The 22,564-nt window shown below is 40.3% G+C and overlaps 1 long non-coding RNA gene across 3 annotated transcripts in view; it reads right to left on the bottom strand.

The window, feature by feature from the left end:
- LOC127569968 (uncharacterized) overlaps positions 1–22,564 on the bottom strand; it is a 77,699-nt gene that overhangs the window by 5,768 nt on the left and 49,367 nt on the right. The window contains exons 5-7 of one of the 3 annotated variants that reach the window (XR_007956276.1): positions 11,451–11,557; positions 7,403–7,548; positions 55–2,461 (exon numbers count right to left, since the gene is read on the bottom strand). This is a non-coding gene — a long non-coding RNA (uncharacterized LOC127569968). Of the gene's footprint in view, positions 1–54; positions 2,462–7,402; positions 7,549–11,450; positions 11,558–22,564 lie in introns of those variants that run through there. The other 2 variants (XR_007956278.1, XR_007956277.1) reach the window with 2 other exon arrangements.

The raw sequence follows: 22,564 nt of genomic DNA, 5'->3' as shown, positions 1-22,564 counted from the left end.
ATTTATGTCCATAATTACATTTCAATGTGAAAGAGGATTATAGTGTCTTGAATCTCCAGGTGAGTGCAACACGTGACTCTGAGAAGTAACTGAGAAACTGCTGAACATTACCTACAGTGCTTCAAAAAGAAAACAAACTTCAGATCTCTTTAGAGCTGAGGGTGTTTTGGGGGATGGAAACTTTTGTTGGCTGCCGTTCAGATGAGATTTATTTAATAGCTTCACTAAAATCTCGAGACTAATTCAAAAATGAATTATAAACAGCTGCTTGAGTTTTGCTAACTTGCTGCATCACATGGTTGTGGAAAGTTAATTCCTGATTCTGTCAAAGGCACCACATGTTGGAGCTTTATTTTTCATTGCAGCTTGACAACTCTTTATTTTACACATTTCAGCTTTCCAGATTAGAAAAAAGAATGAAATACCATGTTATTAATTTAAGAAATATTGATGCTTTTGCTTCTTCCTGTCAATATCTGAATGGGGAAAAGATTTCTATTAATGCTGTTTATGGCAGTCCCTGGGAACAATGTAGCAGTTACCTAGGGCTTGACGTCCCCTATCTTTTCTAGCTTTCACACTTGGCACCATCAGATCCTCAGGTAATTTGAATAAACTGTGTGGTGGATCCTGATTCCATGATGGAATACCAGCATTAGGGTTGGGCAGAGGTCAAAGGAAGATCGGGGGGGGGGGGGGGTGGGATCCTTCTGAGCAAACGTTAGAACTTACCTTTACCATTGCAGGCACAGCTATGTTTGAATAAATCTTTGAATCGCAGTGCAATAATTTGGTACTTTTACTTCCAGCATCCAGCTGTTAGACAACCGAACATGATTAAGGTGCACACAGTGTAGTTGGAGCATGAGGGAATCCAGCTCCATCTCAAGTGGTATCATCGCTGAAGCATCAGGCCCAAACACAGGCTCAAGTCTGCTGAATGGGACCTGCCTCCCCAGCTTTCTCACTCAGCACTGTAAGCAGAGCAAAACCATATTAATCCGAATAAACAAGGTTTTTCCTATCGTTCAGGCTACATGAGGGAAGGAGCAGCTCAAAAGAATTTCCCAGCCTTTGATCAAAGCTCAGTAACCATTCATTAAATACAAGCGGGCATTGTGTATGGTGCATAGTTGACAGCTGTTTGTTTTTCCACATGGTGTTCCTGTCACTCATTTTCTCATGCCTCTGTCCAGTACCGCACATGGTGAAAGGAGGTGTTTCTGATGCCTGGTAGCAGGGAAATACTGCTGGAAGCTGGTTACTGCTGTCTGGAGGATAGCATGAAGTTCACAACCTTTAGCATTCCTTTGTATGCATATGTGGTTGAACATGTTATATGGAAGAGAGCACTTTAAACAAAAATTAAAACACTATTTTTCAATTTATATAATGTGGATGTAGCTTACAGACATCGCTTCTTCCTGGGCAAGTAATCATAGAACCATAGAACCATAGAACAATACAGCACAATACAGGCCCTTCGGCCCACCACGTTGTGCTGACCTTTAAACCTCGCTTGAGACTATCTAACCTTTTCCTCCCACATATCCCCCTATTCTAAGTTCCTCCATATGCTTATCCAACAATCTCTTGAACTTGACCAGTGTACCTGCCTCCACCACCACCCCAGGTAGCGCATTCCATACACCAACCACTCTCTGGGTGAAAAACCTCCCTCTGATATCTCGCTTGAACTTCCCACTCATTACTTTAAAGCCATGCCCTCTTGTATTGAGCATTGGTGCCCTGGGAAAGAGGCGCTGGCTGTCTACTCTATCTATTCCTCTTAATATTTTGTACACAATATCATCAACAAGATCAAGTAGCACAAGTTGTAGAGATGGTTGATCTCAGAAAACGTCCGGCTTTCGGCAAAGTGCTTTAAAATATATTGAAATAATCTCATTATTTGTTGAGCAAACTGAGGTTTTGCTGATCGAAGAAGCAATGTCTCCCTCAAGTGGTCCAATGCTGAAGGTGCAGCAAATAGATAAAGATGTGTCAAACAAAACAGGATTCCATTTCAGCGGCTCCCGGTCAATAGGAAAGCAACAAAAGAAAAAGTACGATGTAAATATACCTAGAATTAGTTCAAGGCATTATTGGGAACAGCCTATGAGAGCTGTCATCTTCAGACTACCTAGAATCACCTCAAGACATGTTTGGCCAGGCTTGTGTGCAGTTTTCCCTTAGACAGGATTAATCTGTAACTCAGAGATCTCCATAGATGAGAAGAACATCTATTTGGAGATCACCTTTAATTACATGGTTTATAAAGCTACTGTGGAAGTAAACATAAAGTCAGCATTTCCCTTGGGTTGATCAAAGCTGCTGTTTGTACACATTTTTCAAGTTTTCACCATACTTCACACTGAGAATGTCTTCCAACTGCAGCTATAATTTGAAGTCTGGATTTAGAAGACTACAGCGGGTTTGGAGCAGAGGGGTACAGTATTATCTGCGAAAAATAAGAGTACACATCACTGAAGGTATGTTGAAGAAAGTAATTCAGATAGCATAATTCTTCTGGTCCAAATGTTTACCTTAAGTTTACCTTTCAGTTTTACCATACAAAGAATAACATTAATGAATAAATAAAACATTTTCAGACATTCCGTCATCTGCCGGGTGGAACATACCAATCTTTAGCACAGGAGGTTATAAGAAAGTTTCTAATGGTTTGAAACCAGACATTTTTTCAAAGCAGATGTGGAAGATTCTTGTATGAAATTGGCACCATAATATCCCCATAAATACTAGTGAGTAATTTCCCCTTGTCGGCATGAAGAACTCTCAAATAAAAACAGAAAATGCTAAAATACTTGGCTGCTAGTCAGATACTGTGTAATTGTTAACCTGTTTGGTTAAGTTCCCGTTTGGATTGGTTAGTATAAAAGGAGCAATGCTAAGTTTGTGCTGTGCTCCAAAGATCAGACAGCACCTTCCTGCAACAAGGTATATGGCTGGGGATCATTTGTAATACATTAGCCTGAGCACTTAAAGGTGAAAATATCTGGCTCCACCATCTCCAAGGCACAAGTCAGGAGCACAATGGAATATTCTGCGCATATCTGGTTGGGTGTAGTTCCAGGTACACTCAGCAAACCTGACACCATCCAGGACAAAGCAGTCTGTTTGAATGTCAACCCATCCAGCCACTGTACTTGACGGTGGCTAGTGAGACCAGGATCAGCTTGGTCAGGTTTGATGTTAAGAATATAAGAATATAACATGTAGGAGCAAGGGTAGGTCATAGAGTCCTTCAAGCCTTCCTCACCATTCAAGAAGATTATGGCTTATCACTTGATTTACCTCGGCTATGAATGTATCCAATGATTCAGCCTCCACAGCTGTCTGAGGTAGGGAATTTCAAAGATCTACATCCCATTAAGAGAAGAACTTGTTCATCATCTCCATCTTAAATGAGTATTCACTGTTTCTGAGTCTTTGCCCCCAGTAGTAGATTTCCACATGAGGAAACATCCCCTCAGAGTTTATCCTGTCAAGCCTCCTGTTTCAATAGGATCACATGTCATTGACAATTAATTTTGCTTGTCCATTTTTCTGGTATCTAGGAGTCACTGGTTAGGGCAGCATTTATCGTCCATCCTTAATTAAAGATGGTGGTGTGTCACCTTGAACAGCTGCAGTCCTGGTGAAGGTACTCCCACAGTGTTATTGGGGAGGAAGTTCTAGGATTTAGCCCCAGTGATGACAAAGGATCAGCAATAATGCGTGACTTGAAGGGGAACATGCAAATGGCGGTATTCCCATCACCTACTAATAGTTGCGGATTTGAGAGGTGCTGTCAAAATTGCCTAGGTGAGTAACTGAATTATATTTTGTGGATGGTACACACTCAAGCCACTGTGTGCAGGTTATGGAGAGAATTAATGCTTAGGTGGTAGGTGGGTGATGTTCGCATTATCCTGGATAGTGCCAATACTCTTGAGTGCTACTGGAGCTGCACTTAACTGGATAAGTGTAGAGTATTCCATCGCACTCCTTATATGTCTTGCAGACGGTGAAAAGGTTTTGGGAGGCCATACTGGCACAGCAAATTGGAGGAGAAGGGACACCTCGCCTCTCCACTCTCAGTCCTGATGCAGGGTTTCAACCCGAAACATCGACAGTTCCTTTCCTCCCACAGATGCCACTCGATGCCCTGAGTTCCTCCAGCAGATTGTTTGTTGCTTCAGATTCCAGCATCTGCAGTCCCTCATGTCTCTGCTTTGTTGGAGATAGTCATTGCCTGGCACTTTTTTGGCACGAATGTTACTTCCACTTATTAATCCATGCCTGAATTTTGTCCAGGTCTTACCGAATGCAGGCATGAGCTACTTCATTTGCTGAGGAGCAGTGATTGGAGTTGCACATTGTACAATCATTAATGAACATTCCCAGTCCTGATCTATAAAGCATTCAGACAAAGAGGACAAATCTGTGCTGACTTGCTGTATTGTTTGTAGGTTATAAAGGCTTCTCAAGCATAGATGATAACAGGACATTGTTGAAGGTTAATTTCCTGTTGCATAGAAGCCCAGGAGAGATTAAATCAGGCAGGTGAACCTAAACAAATTATTTCAATGGAAGTTTTGTCCTCCATGTGTGGACTGCAATAAAGCTTTTCATGATTCCTGGCTTATTCTTAGAGAACCACTTTCTAAATCAAAACACCATTGTCATCATTTCAGGGAAATGACATTTATAAACATATAAGAAAGATAATTGAACAACTCCCTGCGACCCTATACAATAAACTGGTGAATTGAACATGTCTTCTCACTGCAGCCTATCACTATTTCTATCACTTAGCACACTTTTAACCTCTTGCATGTGAAAAGTTTGTCACCTGTGACCCTGACCCCCTACTCCTCAATGTTGCTATGTCAGTGTGAATTAGTTGTGAGGTTTTCAGTTCGAATTTCCAGTCAGGGAAGTGACATTTATTTCAGCATAAGCAATCCTCCCTCACCTTAGAACATAGAACATAGAACAGTACAGCACAGAACAGGCCCTTCTGCCCACAATGTTGTGCGGACATAGCTAGTCCCTCCTACCCACAGAATACCCATATCCCTCTATTTTCCTCTCATCCATGTGCCCATCCAACTTCCTCTTAAAAGCCCACAATGAATTTGCCTCCACCACCCTATCAGGCCACGCATTCCAGGCATCCACCACTCTCTGAGTAAAAAAACGTACCCCCTCATGTCTGTTCTGAACCTACCCCCTCTCACCTTAAATGCACCTTCTCGGGTCAATAGAGAGTATGGGCAATAATGTGACCTTGCCAGTGCTATGTGTGACCTGAGAACAATTTAGAGAACAATGTGTTTGCCCATTAGATTCTGATCACTCAGTTGCTGATTAGACCTGATTGACGCTTCAGATGAACTTTGTGAGACCAGCACTTTGACTGGTGACTCTGATGACTGGACTGGACTGATTGCTGCTGTTTCTCAGTATTTCAGCATGTTTGCTGCACCCATACAGCTGCATCTTATCGTCACCCATCCACCATGTATTTGCAAGCTCAGTGCCCAGCACGGGCCTTCCCTTGGGTCTGCCAATGGATGTGCTGGTTGTGGAAAAGGAATAGGAATTCTACACGGAGAAAGAGGTGCATGTGCTTTGCACCTGAGGCACATGGGTCTCAGGAATGACACACTGTTACCCAAGCACAACAATCGGGCCATTCAACAGAAACCTGGCTAACCCCTTGCAGACACAAAACATTCTGCAGATGCTGGAATCTGGAGCAGTACACAAAAAGTGCTGGAGGAACTCAACGTCCATGGACGGGAATAAACAGTCGACGTTTTGGGCCGAGGTCCTTCATCAGGACTGGAAAGGAAGAGGACAGAAGCCAGAATAAGAAGGTGGGGGGCTAACCCCCTATGATTGAGTGAGGAAGGAGTCACTAAGTTATACTGCCCAACCACACCTGGCCTCCGTGTTTTCCCCGAGCATCAGAAATCCAAATATATTACCTGTTAAGCAGGTGACTGAACCTCCAAATGTTTAGACGTCCATGACTGCACCATTATAGGCGTAGTCTCGGACAGGTTTTGTGCGTACATTAACCATGCAGGATTTCAATTTGTCAACGTACAAATTATCTTAAGCTATTACAACAGACCAATTCAAAATACCCCAGCAGTGACCATGATGCTTTCATCTTGTGATAGTTCATTGTCGACTAAGTGAAGAAGGAGAAAGAGTTGATGAAGACCGCTGGGCTATTCAGAACCCCTACAAGTGGCAGGGAAAGTGGGCATCATTGGTCTGATGACAAGTATGACTGGTATAGATATAGCAGCACTCTCTAATGCCTTGACAGATCAGTTCTGTTTTTTGGTTGCTGTGTTACTTCGCCTGTGCTAGAGAGGAAACTCTTGCACCAGGATAAGCTGGAAGTTGAGCTTGTGGTCTTGGCTATTGAGAAGGAAGGAGAGGGGTCGTAGCCATGGTTGATGCACAGCTGGACAAGCTGGTGTTATCAAGAATCAACAGGATTTCCAGTTTCTGCATGAAAATTCCTTTGGCCCTCCCTGTGCTATATTCCCCCCGTAATATGTTCCCTCTCTTTTCAAAAGCATTCCCTTTTCCCAAGAGAATTAGGGAGGAAATTCCAAATCTGGAGTTATAACAGTCAATAGTGGATCAATAAAAAACTGCTGGAAGACTGATATCTCTGAGAGCAGTGGGGCAGCTGCAGGTTACAGGGATAAGTAGGGGTAAGGCCATGGAGGGCTGTGCAAATAATGTCAAGATTTTTAAATTGAAGTATTGCTTAATCACAATTCTCTGTAGATCAGCAAATATAGGGGTTGTGGATTAAAAGGATGGTGGAAGTTCAGAGTTTGGATTTTATATTGTACGTAAGTGTTACTGCACCTTTAAGACTTTGACACATTATTGGACGAGACCCTGCTGTTTCATTGAGAGTCACTGATGGGAGGCCAGTCAGAAGTATATTGGAATAATTAATTCTAGAGATAACAAAGGCGTGGATGAGCATTGCACTTGCCAAAGGGACAGAGTTGGGCAATGTCTCAGAGGTGAAGGTATGTGGTCCAAGTCAATCAGGAGATTGACTTAATAGATTAATTTAAAACATTAACTTGCTGTTAATTTATTGGGATTTATCTCTAACCATTTACTTTGCTTTAAGAAAAATGGGAAAACCATGTGTAGGATTCTTGCCTATCTTAGTAATAACCAGCATAAAGAAGGAAAGGTCATTTCACTCAACTATTGCAAGATTTTTTAAATATATTTCAGTCTGCCAAAACATCCACAAAGAATGTGGTTTGTTGCTCAAATGAAACCTCATTTACAGATAAAATACCCCCCTACTTTTGAATAGTATCTTTTACAAATTCTGAAACAATACCTTAAGCTTGCATTACAAAACCACAGAATGTATGTTGAATGTATTGTCAAATAAAGTCTTTGCAAAATCAGTTTCCATAGTTTCTTTCAGCTTCAACGTGGCCCAAGAGTTAGATGGTGGTTTTCAAGGCTTTATTGAAATATTTCCTGTGTATAACAACAAAAGCATTGTGCCTTTATATTTCTCAATATCTCTGGAGTGTTACCACTTGTTAAAGGGCCAGATTTTTTTTATAAGCTTGTTATTTAAACTTACTTCCATAACTGTACCAGTCTCCAGACTCCTGCATGAATCATTATGCTCTAAGCAAATTGCATGGATTGCTTCAGTCTGGCTATGTAGGATATGAACATCTGGAAATTTCCACAGTTTAACAACTAGGTGACACTTCATCAGTACAGCTGTTCTTTAGGGCCTAGTCTTCTGCCACTTAATGGTGGAAATACTGCAACTACTAAATAGTTTAACTGACTGAAAAAGAAAACACTAAGGAAAACAGAGAGGAGCAGAAGTTCCGGAAAAAGAAGTTGCAAACAAGTCAGACGTTCCAATTGGGGGGTGGGGAAAAGATCAAAATCTGCCTTCCTGACTGTCGATGTGAAGTGTTACATCAGCCCTATTGAGGATCATGTTGAGGTTAAATACAGGAAAAAGATGACCACATCCAGCTTGTATTCTTGGGAAACAGACTGTAAACCAGAGCTTAGGGTCTGCCCACAGTACACGGACTGAGCTCTGAGATGCTCAAGAACCAGAAGCAGAAGATTGTAAAAATCTGGGAGGGTCATAGGTCACAGAGATATGGAGGGCTGAGACCATGCACAGATCTGAAAAGAAGCATGAGGATTTTAAAGTTAGGGTGTTACTTAAATGGATAAGTTGTCAAGTACAAGGATGGTGGTTGAACAGGACTTGATGCAAGTAAGGACACAGGCAGCAGCCTTTTGAATGACTTTGAGTTTGTAGAAAGTGGAGTGAGGGAGGCCAAATGGGGGGTGTACTGGAACAGTCAAGTCCAGAGGAAGATAAGGCATGGATGATGAATCCACAGCGGATGAGTTGAGGCAGTGTGGAACGTTACAGTGGCAGAATTAAGTGATCTTGATGATGGAAGGGATATGATCTCTGAAGCTCAGCATTAACGAGCTCCTGGCCAACTTCCTGATCAGAATGGCAAGAACTTTGAAACATTTGCTCCTCTTTGGAGCCTGAGCTTCTGCGTTTCTGTTTCTACATCTCATCAGAGCAGGTTATGAAGGTTTTAAGGCTGCATTCATTTTTACTGATCAAACTAGAAACTATCTAGTTCTATCTGGAAACTTATTTGCCCATGAGGCTGCTAAACAAGATAGGAGCCTATGGTATTACAGGAGAGGGACTAGCATGGATAGAATATTGGCTGACTGGCAGAAGGCAAATAGTGGGAATAAAGGGGGCCTTTTCTGGTTGGCTTCTAGTGGTGTTCCGCAGGGGTTGGTGTTGGGTCCGCTACTTTCACGTTATATGTTAATTATCTGGATGACAGAATTGATGGCTTTGTGGTCGAGTTTGAGGATGATACAAATATAGGTGGAGGGGCAGGTGGTGTTGAGGAAGCAGGGAGTCTGCAGAAGGACTTGGACAGATTGGAAGAGTGGGCAGAGAAGTGGCAGATGGAATGCAGTGTAGGGAAGTGTATGGGCATGCACTTTGGTAGAAGGAATAAAGGCGTGGTCTATTTTCTAAACGGGGAGAAAATTCAGAAATCAGGGGTGCAAAGGGACTTGGGAGTCCTAGTGCAGGATTCCATAAAGGTTAATTTGCAGATTGAGTCAGTAGTAGGGAAGGCAAATGCAATGTTAGCATTCATTTTGAGAGGACTAGAATATAAAAGCAAGGATGTAATGCTGAGGCTTTATAAGGTGTTGGTCAGACCACATTGAGTATTATGAGCAGTTTTGGGCCCCATATCTAAAGAAGGATGTGCTGGCGTTGGAGAGGGTCCAGAGAAGGTTTATGAGAATGATCCCAGGGATGAAAAGGTTAATGTATGAGGAGCATTTGATGGCTCTGGGCCTGTGCTTGCTGGAGCTTAGAAGGATGAGGGAGGTGGGGGGGGAGGGATCTCATTGAAACCTACCAAATATTGAAAGGCCTGGATAGAGTGGACGTGGAGAGGATGTTTCCAGTAGTGGGAGAGTCTAGGACCAGAGGGCACTGCCTCAGAATAAAAAACGTCCCTTTGGAACAGAGATGAGGAGGAATTTCTTTACCTAGAGGGTGGTGAATCTGTGGAATTCATTGCTGCAGGTGGCTGTGGAGGCTAAGTCATTGGGTATATTTAAAGCAGAGGTTGATAGGTTCTTGATTAGTAAAGGTGTCAAAAGTTACGGGGAGAAGGCAGGAGAATGGGGTTGAGAGGGAAAAATAAATCAGCTATGATTGAATGGTGGAGCGATGGGCCAAATGGCCTAATTCTGCTCCTATATCTTGTGGTTTTATGGTCTTATCTTGAAATTAACTACTATTCCTCACAAGCAAATCATGACTGGCAATAATTGGTTTGTACAGATCATCATCACTGATTATTCACTATACTGTGAGACTTAATTTCACACATTGGCACTTTCAATTGTCTCAGACTTAATTCCATTCTCTTTCACAAGATACTGAGGTGGTGCAATCAATTCCTCATAACTTCCAGGACAGTGGTTAATGTATCCTCTTCAATCCTCCATCTCAATATTTGGAATTGTTTTAAGTGTCGGCTTATTTAAAGCATTCAATGAACTTTGATGGTTATGGTCAGATATAAATGCTTAACTGTTTGTGAATATCATATTGAGCTTTGAGGAGAATATGAACTTTGATGCATTTCTTTATGATTAAAGTTTGTTTTAAAAAATAGCCCACATGTGCAGATTGATTCCTGTTTGTACATTTTGGCACCATCTACACCATGTCCAGTGATGTTCTTCAAGTCTATTCCATGACAATCCACATTTCCTTTAAATTCTCACCATTGGCAGCTGTGCCTTCAGCAGCATTGACCCTTGTTTGGAAATATTTCCCTAAACTTTTCCACCTCTCTTCCTCCTTTAAGATGGTACTTTGATGCTGATCCATTTTATCCCAGTCTTACCGTCTGTGACTTATTGACAAAATGTAACTGATAACACTCCTCTGAAGTGCCTGGAACATTTTGTTGCATTTATGCTGGTATATAAACACACATTGTTATTATTGTTCTTGAATAAGCAAAACTCTTATCTCATACCAATGTTTAAACTGAAATCTATGACCATTAAAAATCTGCTATTCCTGTTAATAGTGCAAACTCTACAGATGATCCATATTAATCTTGATCAACACAAAGTCACTTCCATAGTTTAAAAAATTCAAGTCAGATTTCTTTCCCCAAATCTATTTTCTATTAATTTTATTCATGTATTAATGAGTTTCTGGAATAAATTTTGAGAAAATTCAGCTTTTGGCAACATGCTGCATGATTTCTGATTAGTGCCAAGAGCTACCATTCTGTGCTCAATCAATTAATGTAACAGGTTTCCCATATAGTGCCTTATCAAGTTTGCCCATATGACATTACTCCATTAAAATTCCAATCATCCTTTGAGATGTGTTCCATTAGATTCCAGCAATCTCGCGTCTTGCCTGAAACACAGATTACTGAAGCCCTTCAAGATTCTAAGCCATTTTGGAGTAGCCCAGGAATGAAGGTAGGAGACAGAACCTCTGGTTGGCTCCTCTGTTCAATGAAATCATGCTGGCTTGCACCTTTCCTCATCTCTTAATACTTTCAAGCACCCCCCCACCCCACCCCATCCCCACCCCCACCCCCACAAAAACAAAATCCTCGCAGCCTGTCGTTGCTGTTGGAATGAGCACACTTTAATGTGGATTGGCAAGTTGTACGACTTTATGTATTTAGGTATGCACCAGGTATAACACATTTTTTTAAAAAACCTTGTTCTCTCTTTTACTGTGGGCTGGACAGTGCTTTTGCATCTAACATCTCAGAGGAAGGATATTAGAAAATTAATTACTACACCTTGACAGAGCTTCAATTCATTCAATTTGAATTTTCTGGATTAGTTCTATCTCCCCAGGGTTAGATCCTGGTCTACAGTCAGCTGATTCTCTGCCGTGTCAGGAACTCTAATGAAAACAAATATTAAATTAAAATGTTTCAAAAACTATATTGCATATTCTAATTGAAATTCAACTTTCAGCCTCTGTTCACAGAGGTTGAACTTCATTAGCAACAAGGATTTGACTGATGTTATGGACATTTTTGTGTCAAAAATCTAAATATTAGTTGGGAAGAAGTTTGTGTGTTTAAGAGAATTTAAAGCTAAGTAAAAGCACATGAAATGTGCTGAGTTAATTTGTTGACTTTCCTTTTGTTGCATCTTCAATGATTGCTCATTTCCAACTTATTGTTACCTGATTCCTCATCAAATCACATTCCTTCCTTGTTATTGGATCCAATAAGGCAATAGATATCTTGGCAGTCAACCAGCCATTGTGGAAAGATAAAATGACTCGAAAATTTGCTGTCGCCAATATAGCTGAATAAAATCTCAGTAACACTAGTGTTGTTGCTTGGACTAAGTAGTGTTGTTTGGACTAAAAGCTTCAAACCTTGTTATTTTGGGGTAGATTGAATTGTAAAACTGATTCTGGTCATCGTGTATAAGAGTTCAAGTTCCTTTGGTAAATGCTGCAATTTAAAAAAAACTTTAAGAAGAGATTTCTTCCTAAATAACCTCATGTACTGCAATTATGCAAAACCCATTTGTCTTTTCAGAGGTCATTTAAAATCTCCAGCACCTGTGCTTTATTAAAGCCTTGAATTGACTAGAAGTGTTTTATAATGGTCTGGAGGCTTACTCACCAGCACAACACTAAACCAGCAAGGACAAGTAAGCTTGAGCAACATTGGGGGATTGGAATATTTGAGCAAATTGCTTTATGCGTTCAGCTCACATCATGTTACAATCTGGTAGTATATTAAATGATGATGACTGACAAACACCCAAGCTAAAAAATGAAACTATGCATCTGGTATAACTCTTTATCTAAACTTTAAACACAAAAATATCCAAAGGCTCATTCAGGTCAACTTTGGATGAAATAATCATTGATATCTTTCACTCGCGGACTGTGTTTGAAAAGACGGATCTATACTTAAAATATCATTGCAATCAGGGCAGTTTATGTATATCTCATTGCAGTGCTTAAGCTTGCACATTGAACAAACAAAAGTCTATACTTGCCGTTGTTGACACAGGGAAATGCCACTCGATATGACTCTTATAGCCAGTGAATTTACAGTCATTAGCTAGTTTTGCAAATGTTTTCTGGTAGGAAAATAAAATCTGCTTTCAGGTTCATCCAATATGATTGGTAAAGGGTGTTTAATCATGGTCCTCAGAAAGACACAAGATTCTTGAGTTCTGGGTGTACACGTAGGGGAGTCAGGGAAAGAAAGGGAACATTGATAATGGGGTCATCAAATGAAAATAGTACAGAAGGAGCCTGGGTGCAGGGGAACACCAGCGCCTTTAAGTTCGCACGTCATCCTGACTTGCCATTCCAGTACTACTGCTGGAGCTCTCAGAAGTATTGTGGGAGGACCTGCAGTGCATGACTGCAGAGATTCAAAAGAGCAGCTCACCACCACTTGCTCAAGGGCTTTTGGGGATGAACAGTAACTTGCCAGTGACATCCTCGCCACAGGAATGATTGAAAATTTAATGCAGCACTGAGATCCTAACTCTGTATTAGAGCAAAAGAGGCATCCGTTGAAGATTATGTTGAAGGGTTTAACAAACTTGGCAGAAGATCTTAAGTTTTCCAAATACTTTTCTTCTTAGAAATGCTGAAGATAATGTACGATCTATAAAAATACTCTACCAGCCTACAGAAAAACTACTTCAATACATGCAAGTCTGAACCTGAATCGTTGCAGTGCTTTGGTTTCACTTTGTGTAAATCAAGTGTGGTCTTAAAATGAGGCTTACAAGTGCCTGCTTTCCCTAGGTATTTTACAATTGTAAACTCAAGGTAGGTTTTACTGTAACTTAAGGTAGGTTGTGAGAGTGTCATTATAATTTGCTCTCCAAACATTTAAACTGTCGAGTGAGATGCTCTCCTCATGCAGAAAACCACACGTGCTTTTGGGCAGAAGAAAGAAAACTCCACTCAAGGTGTATAAACAAGGCAATAGCCAACTAGAAGCCAAGTCAGGACCTTGCAAGTCAGTGCTGGTGAAGTTTTGACAAAGGTGCTGGGATATGACATTGGGTACCTCTAGTGCTGACTTAATCATACGTTGCTGGGTCAGCCCTGTTCTTTGCCTGTTCTTTGTTGATTCATGTAGTGACCTTCTTCATATCTCATACTTTTTATGATATAAAGGCAACTTGACCCAAAAATTCTGTGCCAACTCTGAGTGGTCCCATGAATTCTGTTCCCCCGCTAATTCCCCTGCAGCCTAATTTTTCTCTCACATGTCCATAAATCTCCTGTCATCCACCTACAGTAGCAAATTAACCTACCAATCCACACATCTTTGTCATGTGGGAGGAATCCAGAGAAAACTGACAGTCATAGGGAGAACATGCAAATCCACACTGACAGCGCCCATTGACAGGATTGAACCTGGGTGGCTGGGGCTGTGAGATAGCAGCTCTAGGAGCTCCACTGTGTTTCCCACTTCCTCCTCCAGCGACTTTACAAGTGGTGCATCATGCAGCACGAGAGGACAACTCTTGGAGCTTTAGCCAGGTTGGATTGCAGAGCGTCACATGATTAATTGTTGTGCTCTTTGCAACAAACCCGCTGAACATTGAATAAAATCTTTTCTTTTCATAAAGAAAGTGGACCTGTGGAGTGGGAGGAAAAACATGGAGAAAACGGGATGCAACTCATGTTTTCCTATATTTTCAACAATTCCATACGCAGAACAAAACTATTCTGGATGCTGTCAGCCGTCCATGAGGAAGGGTGGAAGTCTCCTTGCTCGATATTTATAAGAGAAAATATCTCATTTCATAAAGAAAGTCAAAATAAAACATTGTGTCAAATCAGAGGCAGAAGTGGAGTCTAGAAAGGTGACGGTGAGGAAGAGCTGGCTTTATTTATTTTTTGGATGTGCCTTCCTCTTATAATTTCTTCCACTTATGGGCTTAATCTTCAGATGCAAAATTACAAATAAATTAAAATCAGGCATTGGGATTGGGACTATTCCTTCCAAAAAAAAACCATCATGAATGTCTGGAGTTTGTCTTTAAAATATTATGGTCGTTTCCTGTGTTGTGTTACAGATTAGGCTTTCCCACAAAATGTGGTCTTGGTTTGATTGCTGTTTCCAGAGGCAGACTGAACAAAGGGCAGGGTCTTGACATCTGCAAACATTTTTATGCTCTTCAAACTAAGGCCTTCTAGTGCTGGGGAATGGTACACTTCCTATTTCAAGGAACAAAGCCTGATCTATGCTTCTTGGGGGGGGGGGGGGTGGGAAAGAATGGGTAGGGTTCAAGATTTTTACATGGTGCAATTTAGGAATTTAATCTGAAATCAAATGTAACTTTAGGTTGTACTTAGTGCAAATCCATAAATATCTTCTGTGTTCTCTGTGAGTATAAGAGCATAGGCATGGAGGATGATGGTAAGCACAGTGGCTTCAAATCCTATGTAATGCATGTATTGACATCAGCCATGCAGCTATAAGGCCTGTCCAATAATGCTGGGTATTCACACTGAAGCACATCTTAAATGGCAAAGTGAGGTCTGCATTGGCATTAAAGGATCAATCTTCCTTGGTCCAAGTTGTCCACTAAGTACATGCTGTTCCCATCTTAATGAGAAGACAGGGCAGAAGACACAATTTGTGCAAGGGTTCCTGAAGTAACTGGAAGGTTGGCATTAAAAATGTCCTGTTCAAGTGGCTTGCAGCTAGTTTAGAATCCCTTTTTCTGAGTTCTGGGTGTATACGTAGGGGAGTCAGGGAAAGGGAAGGAACATTGATAATGGGGTCATCAAATGAAAATAGTACAGAAGGAGCTTGCCTCCCATCAGTGACAAAGTCATTTGAATCCCCATTGTTTGAAACCACCAGCACTGAACCCTGAGTCAATCATATACCTGAGCCCTTCACTCCAACACCCCCCTCCACAAGCCCCAAACACCCATTTGTTTTGCCCCCACCCCCTGTCAATGTTGTCCTTTTCCTTAATGCCCCAATTCCTTCTCACCTCGGCTCCAGGCCTGATTCTCTAGAAGCAGTACGGAGCCCAGCCAAGGAGAGATGCCCAACCACAGCAAAGTCTGGCAATATTTAAACATTGGGTGTGGTGCAAAACAAGCAGCTGACCTGCTATAAACCATTGACCACCCAGAAGGGATGATCACATTGTCTATTCATGGCTGGAGGTTGCATTTAAGCTTGTAGTTGTTTCTCAATATCTGATTCATTATCTGGCTCAGTTCTCTGTGTGTCTGGAGCAGGCCCAGTGGAAGTCATCATAACATAAGAATATAGGAAACAGGAGCATCCTAAGCTGGCTCCTTCATTCTACCTCAGCACCATTTTTTAGCGTTTTCACCATATCTCTTAATTCCTGTAATACTAAGAAATCTATCGACCTCTGTTTTAAATGACTGCAATGGCTGCACCTCTGCAGCCTCCCACGGTTCACCCCACTCTGAGTAGACAAATATTTCCGCATCTCAATCCCAACTGTGCACAATCAGAACGTGACATGTCAGAAGCAGCAACTATAATGGGTGTATATATGCACTAAAAAAATTACAGAAACAATTGATTTAATTTATTCCCAATCAAATTCCTCCTCCTCCTCCGTTATTCCCAATATGGTTAACAATATTGGTTAACAATTCATCCTCTCTGCAGTGCTTGATATCATCAAAAACACATCTTCTTCCACGTCCTCAGAATAACAAAGTGATACAGTGGTCATAATTACCAAAGCATAGCATTGCAAATCAGGAATTATGTGCCAACTCTCAGACAAAAGCTAAATAAGTGCATCTATTCACAGTAGCTGCTAAATGCTGCAGCTATTCATTATGTACAATAATGGCATGTTCACTTCATTTACTAGTTCAAGGGGAAGATGGACAAAATTAAATGTGGAATATAGATGAAGTTTGATATAATTTCTCTGGCTGACTGCACTAGTTAATCACTAAATTGCATAATTTAAACAGTTAGCATTTAACTAGGTCTTGATTCCTATTATTAATCTCTTTACACTTTTTTCCAATCGGTTTCCACCAGCATTAAACTGTAAGAGTTAGCGTAGCAGGAACAATTAATAAATACCATATCTTTATACTGTGCATTTAGTTCAATGTCTTTAGTGGGAAATAATTCCTGGGACAAAATTTCCTGCCCAATTGCTGAAGGGAACACCATATCAAAAACCAAAGCTCCATCTACTGGGCATTAATCATTGATAAATGTTGATAATTATTTGAAGTTTCCAAGGCAAAAAGTCCACAGTTCTTGAGTTCTCCCAGCTTGATTCCTCTTGATCTCAGCAAAAACATCACAGCCTTGGTTGGGACCTGGATTATGTCAAGACCAGGTTGTACCTTCTCAAAGGCAACAAAAGATTCACCACGATTTGGGATGCAGGATCTGGTGAATTAAGGAGTTTTTACTGGACATGAAGGAGGTTACTTGCCATATCCAGGTTCCATCCATTTATTTATAAACCATACGTTTCGCCACAGCTGTTCTACTCTGTGCAGTTCTGGACAGCATGCTTTAGAAAAATGTAAAGGTTCAGGAGAAGCCTCAGAAGAAATTTATCAGAATGATTCCAGAGATGAGAGAGACTTTAGATACATGAATAGATTTGAGATTCTGGGGTTGTCCTTCCTGGAAGAGGAGCGTGCAAAGATATTTGATAGAGCTATTTAAAATCGTAAAGTTGTGGACAGGATGGAGGGAGACTGTTGCAATCGGTGAAGGGGTAAGGAAGTAGGGGACATGGAATGAAGGTGATTGATAAAAGAACCAAAAGTGACTTATTTTTTAAACATTGAATATTTAGGTCATGTATTGCACTGCCTGGAATAATAGTGGAGGCAGATCCAACTGTTCAAAACTGAGTTGGGTAAGTGTTTGAAAGGAAATGATTTTCAGGGTTATGAGGAGGTGATGCTGGAGTGTACCTTGCTGCTTATATTGAACAGTAGAGACTTGACAGACCAAATGGCCTCATTCTGTGATTCTGTTGGGTAGGAGTTGAATGGACATATCTCCAATCTATCCCTCCTGCTCCTTTCCCTCTGTTCACTGCATTAGGGTCAATAGATTAAGCAGGGTTATTTCCATTTTTCTAAGGCCTTGAGCTACTTGTGGAAAGCAATATTAATTAAATTCATTAAATGAGTTATCTGCACGCTGCTTTAGATGCTTCATAAACATAATAAATGGGAGCTGGTCGAACATCAAACCCTGAGGCATGTAACTTGCTGTCTATAAAAATCAAAAATTCCAATTCCAAGTCTTCTTCCACCCTAAAGAGGCAGGGCTGATGGGACAAGCTCTCCAGCAAAGTTTCAGTCCCACTATTTCCCCATCCAGAGAGATGTTATTGTGCAGATGTAAATGCCATTCATAGGTGTAAAATGGAACCAAATGCCAGTCGATCAGCCTGCGGCAATGGCTGTTTGACAAACAGTTTCAAGAACATGCAGGCATTTCCTTAAAAAAAAAACTCTAATCTCAGGCTATCCTAGAACATCTTAATGAGAAGACAAGGCAGAAGACACAATTTGTGCAAAGGTTCCTAAAGTAACTGGAAGGTTGGCATTAAAAATGTCCCGTTCAAGTGGCTTGCAGCTAGTTTAGAATCCCTTTATCTGAATTCCATTCTGAGTTAATGTCTATTTTCTCAGTTATTAAAATGGTTGCAAAGTGTAATCAACTATTTTGTTTTAAAGTGATTTTCTGGTTAACTAGGAAACATAATAGAAGGTAAGATGACTGCAGACAAGATGTATCACAACAGAAATGAGGTCAAACTGTTCTGAATATTTTCAAAGTCACTAAAAATTCATAAAATTATACCACCATGCACATTAGAAAACTCTTCTGCAGAAGGAGATATTACTTTACCTGCAAAGGTGCCTCTGCTATTTAATGTAAGAAACGCTCTAATCACTCTGAAATCTTGGAAGTTTCATGGACCTTTAGCAAATGAGCAATATTTTCTACCTAGGACCTATCCAGTTAACAGAAGTTTCTACATCCTGCATTGCTCCTATAACTTTAAGCTGGGTGTATGAGCTAGATTATATTTTTTTTCAATAGGATAGAATGGAAAGAAATGCCTATTGGATGCATTCTGTTTGCCAACTTGGCTGAATTGATATTTTGAGGTCACTTCTGTTTTTAACTTCCAGGTTATGATATCAGATTTAGATCATTTTGGTCAGAAATGCTGCCATGGAACATGTAATTGCTAACAACCACCACACGGTGTCATGAGAAACTTTTTTAAATACTGTAACAAATAGTTTTATGAACTAGCTATTCAACTACGTTCCCACATCACCAACCCCTTCCCTTTCACACATTACAAACTCAACTATTTCTTTTTGTAAATTTTTAACATCAAGTAAAGAAGAATATACCCCCTAAGCGGATGAGCAAGACTTGTCATATCTATAAGTCCTACATGCTGAGATATTTCTCCCTATTATAAAGCTAAATGTCCCCAACCCAAGCTCTGCCACACCCAGCACTCTTTGCTAATTTAGAAGTTGACTGATGAGCCAATGCCAAGCCTTGTGACAACGCTATGTTGATTCATGCTCTTAATTTCTTTCTTCTTTTTGTAGAGAAGCCTCTCCCTTTCTCAGAATCTAATAGTCCTTCAGTTTATTCAGCTAACTATGAGACTTATTTGCATGGGAATCAATAAGAAAACAATAACCTTGACAGGAGTATCAATCTACTCATTCATAAAGCATTCTCATTTCCATTCATGTGCATTTACATTCATTGAAAGCATGGGCCTAAGTTCAAAGGCAGCACCTTGCCTCTGAGTCAGGAGGTTATAAGATCGAATCCTAAACCAGACCAAAAAGCTGGTTGAATAATCCAAGCACACTTGGAAACAGGACTGAGGGAGAACTAGACCATTGGAAGAGCTGTGTTTTTTTTTTGGAGGAATTTTTGAAGAGGTTTCATCTGCTCTCTCACATAAAAAGGTCAAATCTGCTATTTAGAATCAGAAATAGAGTTCTCTTGAGTATCCTGGCAAATACTTGTCCCTCAATTAATATCCCAAAAATAGACTGGAGGAGAAATCTATCTCTGTCACAAGCACTAGAGATACAGGAATATTGCAGGTTCTACTTACCTCCTCACACCAAATTCTATTGACTACTAACTGCCTCTGAACAGACTTGTCAGTCTAATTGAGACCCTAATTTTGAGAAAGCCCCCTGCCTCCTGTGTGGGCCAAATTCAAGTGCACCATATTTTGTATAAACAAGTCTTGGTACTAGCAATCCACCTGTACCTATCTGACAATGGTATTACAATAATGCCAACTCTCATACATTTTATATTCATCTCTTCACCTCACTTAAATCTGCTCTAAATTCATACATAGCTCCAAATTCCCATATATCACATTCTTCTCCATCTCTTTGCCCAAACTCAGATGTCAAATAATTGCCAGAAAACTGAAGCGTTTTACCATTGAATAACAACCTTCGGTTATCACGTTAACCATATTGAAAAGAATCTGAAGTGTCTACTGCAAATTGAATTGAATTTACACCAAAAACAAAAAAAACATTGTGTTTTTGTGGATTGCACAATGCCTAAAAATTGGATAGCATAGCACATTTCTTTTGGTTTAATGTGATGGTAAATCAACTTAACCTAGGCACTTGTGATCATATAAAGTCAAATTATCCCCAACATGAAATCTGGCCTGGCACAAAAATGCCTAACGCTCGGTTGGATGTGACTGAGAGTTCAGGCCTCTGTCACAAGTGATTTTTATCCAGTGGGGCTCTGACCAAAACAGTCACTGCACCACCTCATTAACACCGTATCGAAATATCTTTTGGAGGCACTGGAATGGTCCTCTAGAGGACTGAAGCAGATTGGTGTTATGTTTTGATGTTTGCACTGTTGCTTTTCTGAACTCATAACCTGCAAGTTGATTGAAAGTGAATATATTAATAGTCTAGTAAAAACTGATATGGTGGTTTTATTTTGTATTTGATAACAGATTTGGTTAAGTGATATAGAATCATGCAATGATACAGCACAAAAGGCAAGCATTTGACACATTATGCTTGTCATAGAGCAATCCAAATAAACCCCCACCCTTGCACATTCCCACTTACCTTGACAGCACCTTCCCTTCAAGTATTAGTTTAATTTTCATTTTGAAAATTACTACTGAATCTGCTCCTCCATCCTGTCAGGCAGTATCTTCCAGATTACAGCAACTCACTGAATTTATTTCCCTTATGTCACCTCTGGCTTTTTTTGTCAGTTAATGCCTTGGTTATCAATTTTCCTGTCACTGGGGAAAAAAAATCTCCTTATATACTTGATCACAGCCCTTTATGAATTTGCATTTCTCTGTTATCCTTAGCCTAAACATTATTGTTAAAAATTGACTTGAGTTCTGATGTCTTTTGAAATCGAAAGACAATGCTGTTCTAAACTCCTACTTTAAATGATGCTGCTTAGTGTTGAAAATGCTCTGTTTACATTGCATCTTTGAACAAAATTCAGGTAAGCAAGCTTCCTTGCAAGGAAATCTGTAATTTTATATATTTGCAAACAGAAATACACAACCTCTGAGATTCATGTCATCTCCTACTGCTTCTTCATCTCGAGGCTCCCTGATTGACTTAACAGTTAGAAATGGCTGTGTGATTGCAATGTATTTGCAACTCTGCTCTCAGTATAGGGGATTCAATTTCGCACAGGATTCCCTGTGGTCCACTGCAAGCCCAGATAGTTTTTAGAAATCTTCATGTTGTCTTTAGATTTCTCACAGAATAAATAGATTTATTACAGCACTGAAGGTGCTCATTCAATCCAACCAGAGTTTGCCAGTGTTTTATGAGATAAAAGTCCAGCTAGTTTCATTCCCTGCTTCTTTCTGTGTAGCCCTGTAATTTTCTTTCCTTAAAGTACCTATCCAATTCTTTTTTGAAAGCCACAATTAAATCCCCTTTCACCAACCTTTCACTCAGAGAATTCCAGGTCATAAGCAAGCTCTGCATTCTGTTGCCAATGGCTCTCTATTATTCTCCTTATTTATCCAGATCCTTCATGATATCTGACCCTTTAATCAGCTCTCCTCTCAACTTTGTGTGGAAATAATTCAACCAAACAACAAGTCCTCTACCTCAGAAGTTAATGCTGTTTTCTTCTCTATACCCATTGCTGAGAAGTTCCAGCACTTCCTGTTTTTATTCTGGATTTCCAGCATCTGCTGTATTTTATTCTAAACTATTAGGTCAAGTACATTGCAATCTCAATATGGAGTCCAAGATATACAGAGCTATTCCTCATTCCACTTTCTCAGGCTCACTGCACAGTTAAAGTGATTAGTTAAATCCTATTATATTGTTGTTCCAATGACCAATCATTTTTTAAGAATGTAGTGTAATGTGTTGGGATTCAAGGACATGTAGGACCATGCGGTCAAAGTGAAGCTGAATCCTGAATGTGAGTTCAGTCCTATATACAAGTATGTCCATAGTTCTTTACGATCGAAGGAACAGTGACAATCAACACTGGCAATATTTGAAGTGATTCTCTTATGTAAGAGCTCTCACATGAATGACAGTCCTAATGTTTCAACTGTATGCAGTATCTGAATTAAAGAATTCCTCTTTCCTTATTCAAGAGACAGTGAGTCATTCAGCACAGGAGCCTGACGAATTTCAGTTGAAATTAAAGCTTTATTGAGGCTGAATATGAAAGCTTTATTAGTGGTCCTTGAACTGATAGTTCCAGATCAGCTAAACTGTTGCTCCTTCCTTGCACTCTGTCATCCAAGACCCAGGAGCATGTTGTGATACATGGCTGATCATGCACTTGCAAAAATATTTGCTCATGTCCCATCTTGGCCCTCGGCC

Source organism: Pristis pectinata, chromosome 4 (genome assembly GCF_009764475.1).
Source record: "Pristis pectinata isolate sPriPec2 chromosome 4, sPriPec2.1.pri, whole genome shotgun sequence".
Lineage (NCBI taxonomy): Eukaryota > Metazoa > Chordata > Chondrichthyes > Rhinopristiformes > Pristidae > Pristis > Pristis pectinata.
This window is presented reverse-complemented; position numbering and strand designations above follow the sequence as displayed.